Source organism: Kogia breviceps, chromosome 11 (assembly GCF_026419965.1).
Source record: "Kogia breviceps isolate mKogBre1 chromosome 11, mKogBre1 haplotype 1, whole genome shotgun sequence".
NCBI lineage: Eukaryota > Metazoa > Chordata > Mammalia > Artiodactyla > Physeteridae > Kogia > Kogia breviceps.
The window spans coordinates 36556044-36560607 of NC_081320.1; positions in this window are offsets into that span (position 1 = coordinate 36556044).

Below are 4564 nucleotides of genomic sequence, written 5' to 3' on the forward strand. Positions count from 1 at the left end.
GTTTCTCATTATCAGGCTTGGGAAGGTAGCTGAGTGTAATGCGGTGGTTTTCAAAAAATATTTTTTCAGCAAGTAGATCCATTATCTTCAAACAAATTATAAACACATAAAAGCAGAACAGATCTGATTGAAGATGAACAAAAGGGGAAGCAGAGTCCACACTGTTTCCCTTGAGGTAGATTTTTGAAACTCTGGGGCTTCCAAAATGCTTCCTAGATACCTTTGTTATACTGGAAAACACATGGGGTTTTGAGTTCCCTGTAACTGGGTTCAAATCTCAGCTCACCCACTTAAAAGCTGTGAGATGGGGAGAGAGTTACTGAGATTCAGTTACTCATGTGTAAGAGGCTAACAATAGTAAATAACATAACTGTTTATGATTGTTGTATGGATAGAATGCTCAATAAATATCAATTCACTCCTGCTTTTGTTTAAAATTAAAGATAAAACCACCTGTCCTATAGTTTTAAAAATGGGCATAGTAGCTATCTCCAGATGTAGGCCTCCCAAAATTCAGGTTTAGATATTTCCAATTTGTCTCAGGTGGTTTTTCCTCCCTCAAGTTATTAGTGTCAAGTTTCTTTTTGTCTCAGGGGTTCTAACTATGCCTTACTAGCACCCTTATTATATCTAGTTAAAACTAGATAAACACACACACACACACACACACACACACACACACACACACACATCAGGGGTTTATTATGAAAACCCCATAATACACAGTGAACGTTCCATGGTTCTTATAGTTTTCTTTTCTAGACAAAGGAAACAAAAATGTGCAAGCTTTTGATTTTAAACTTCAAATAGAACTGTTAAAATTGTTCTTTCACACTAACTTGTATTAGGAGGTTATTAGTATTTTTACTTTGGAGGCCATTCCTTTTTAAAAATCAAATTTGATTATATCTCTCCAAGAATTTATCAGCAAATATAACTTCAGTTCACTCAAAGCAAGACTTAAACATATATATATTTTTTCTGATATAGCTTTTGTTGGCTTAGATTCAGTGCTTAATCTTAAGGTGATGGGAGTGGATGGAGGACAGAAAGACACTATACAAGTAAAAAGGAAAACTGATACCTAGGTTATTTTTCAGCAAATGCATTCAATACTGAGGATCATTCATTCCAGTGCATCAGAGGCAATATTTACTAATTTTTCTTGACCTAGAAATGACACGTGCAATATTTTATATCTCTAAAGCTCTCCAGTTTCATGGCATGATGGTCAAGAGTGAGAGCTCTGGAAGCAGATTGTTTGGGTTAGAATACCAGCTCCATTAATTGTCTTGTGCAAGTTACTTAACAAGACTTGCCTTTGTTTCTTCAACTATAAAATGGGAAAAATAATAGTTACCAATATCAGAGGGTTGGTGGGAGGTCTGAATGAGTTGGAATTGTTAAAAGCTTAAAATACTGCCTGGCACATAGTAAGTACTTAATTATTATTATCAGTATTTATATTTATGCACTGGTGTCCATTCCTATTTATCAAAACTCATTGGATGAGCCCCTCTTCTATGCCAGGCACAGTGACAGACACCTCAGTTGCTAAAACAAATCACCCATCATCTCTGCCCCCAAGAGCTTACAGCCAAGTAGAAAGAAAAAGACTTGATGCTGTGACGCCAAGTTGTAAATCTGTATCAAATTCAGGGAGTCCCCGAATTTAGAGGAGAAAATAAATTACCTCTTTATGTACATTAACCTCTAACTGAAATTTAGCATTTCCTTCAACTACTAATATAGGTGACAAATCACAGTAGTGTTAGCAATGCCTGTGGCTTTGTTTCCAAGAGAAGTTACAGATATTTTCATATCACATTACACTTCTTGCAGGTATCTCAAAATATTATTTGCCCTCATCACTGCTTTGAAATTATGATAGTCATAAGACTGACCTGCTGCTAGATCTTATTTAGTAAATTTAAAAAGAAGCACCTATATTAACACATCACAACTTTGTTGGTTTCCCTTATAATCCAATACATTTTATATTTGTGCATTTACAAAAGAAGTTTTCATAGGCTCCATCAGACTGCCAAAGGGGTCCATGGAACAAGAAAGGTTAAAAATCCCAGCACAGAAGTCTCTGTAAGGCCAAGTGGGGACACTGATGAAAAAGGGCACAATAGGAAGGAGTATAAAATGATTTTTTTGGGTAAGAGAAGCTAAGTGGTCTTCAGTTTTTAAAACATACTTAAAAACCATCAACTTGAGATACTAAGGGTAACTTTATGCTGATTGCAAAAGTGCATAGAAATTGAATTTTAAAAACCTGGGTCCAGGGACTTCCCTGGTGGTCCAGGGAAGTGGTTAAGACTCCGTGCTCCCAATGCAAGGGGCAGGGAACTAAGATCCCCTTTGCTGCAGGGTGCAGCCAAAAAAAAAAAAACAAAAAAACAAAAAAACAAAAAAAAACCTGGGTCCAACTCACAGCTCTGCCACTAAATGAGCAAATCACTTAACGTCTCTGAGACTATTTTCTCTTCTGTAAAATGAAACTAGTGCCAATTTCATAGGATCATTATGACAAAGTGAGGTAATATACATAAAAGCATACTCACAACTATAAAGGTCAAAATGATTGCTCTTTTTCTTTCCTTGCATGTATATCTAGTCCTGTGCTAGGAAATATAAAAGAAATGAACAGGGGCCTTTGCCTTTTAGGAGTTTACCAATTCCAAATATGCATGAAGGCAGAAACAAAGGAAACCCTGGAAAGCAATTCAAATTCAGTGTGAGTTAGGGGACTAAACATACACCTGTCTTTGACAGTGAATTGGCATTGAAAGTCTCAAAAACTGTTGCCACACCAACCTTAAAAATAACAACACAAAATAAATAAGCTGGCCACAGAAGTGACCAATACTGAGGTGATATACAGACATTTTACCTATAGGACAGAGTCTGATTAAGAGTACTGTAATGTAACCAAGAAAACCCCTCAATTAATTCTAATCTGTCCGAGGGTATAAGGATTTTTTTTAGTGTTCTACAAAGCAGACTACAAAAAGGGAGAATTTGTTACTATGCCCCTCCCATGGAATGGATGGCTTTGATTCTCATGACCAGTACTGGTAAGCGACTGTACGTTAAAACCATGTCCATGCTGAAGCCTAGAACGCTACCATGGCATTCCTAAAGGAAATACCCTTTAAGAACATCCCAACTCCTTTGGCCGCATTTTTCTGTTCATCAAAGATTTATAACCTGTGACTCGGTCTTTTTCTTTGACTGTACCTGTATCTCCACCCTCCCGTCATCCCAAAGAACCCTGTATAAATGACAAAGACTGGTAATTCTGCCAGTTACATTTACTGTTAATTCATAAATGAGCATTCTGGTTTATAATTTGATATCTTGCGATTTGCTTAGTGTGCTTTAGTTCTCCAGACCCTGACTGAATTGATGAAACTTCATTTTCTAACCCTGTAAAGCTAAAGATGAGCAGTTTAGCAAGATCTAAAACCCCACAAGCCTCTAGGGGTGGCACTAATCAGAGAAGGCTTATTTGAGAAATCTAAAGAACAAAACAAAACCTTTTTTTTTCTTGGTAGGGGCGAATATTTTTTAAAATACTGAGTACAGAACAGCATAACAAAGAGAGCATTCTGAACTTTTTGTCTGACTAAAAATATAGACTGTACTTAAAAATCAGCAACAGGTATACATAATTTCAGATGTGTTCCTGAAATGCCAAATTTTATACTACAGGCATCATTTGTAGAGCTCATTTTCTTATGTAGCAAATGCATTGTAAAATCAGCACTTTGGTTATTTAAATAACCATTCCAAAGGTACTTGCTTTGTAAACAGCGTTTTGAAGTGAATTCTAAAGGGCTCAAAGCAGGCATTTAAAAATATTATTGAAAGTATGAAACGGCTCTGTGTTTACAGATTAGAATTTTTGAAGATAATGTTTCATTTTAATGTAACACAAGATTACAGGATTTGACTTGGAAGAACATCCTTAGAGATCATCTTGTCCGACTTGAAATTCAAATCTTGACGAGTATTAGCTCAACTCCAAACCCGTCCGGGCCTATGCATCTCTCTTTTTAAGCGAGACCGGCTGAACACCGGATCCCCTCTCCAGTTTTGGAGCGCAAAATGAGCAGGTTCTCAAAGATGGGTGTAGGTACTTCTAAGAAATCATCCAGTTTGTCCCTCTGGCCACTCCTGTGGTGTCCGGGAATCAAAAATCTAAGTGTTGCTTCCAACACGTTGAGAAGCCACGACCGCTCTCAGTAACGATCCTGGTGCCTCACCGCACCTACAGAAAATCCTTTTCCTCATTTGATAGGACATTCCTGCTCCCTAGAAATCGCTCCCTTTGGTGGAGCCCAGCGGTGTCCGAGAGCAGCAGCCGCAACCCCTTGGCTGCCCCCAGTCCTCTCCAGGGCTCGCTGGGTGGGATTCCGCCAAGGGTGGCTTGAGTCACGTGGTGGCGAGGGGACAGGGGAAGAGATCCTCGCCCTGCGAGCCCCTCAGAACAGAAGCGACCCGACCAACACCAGGCAGGCCCCTTCCTGTGAAGTTAGAGACTCGATGATCCGGC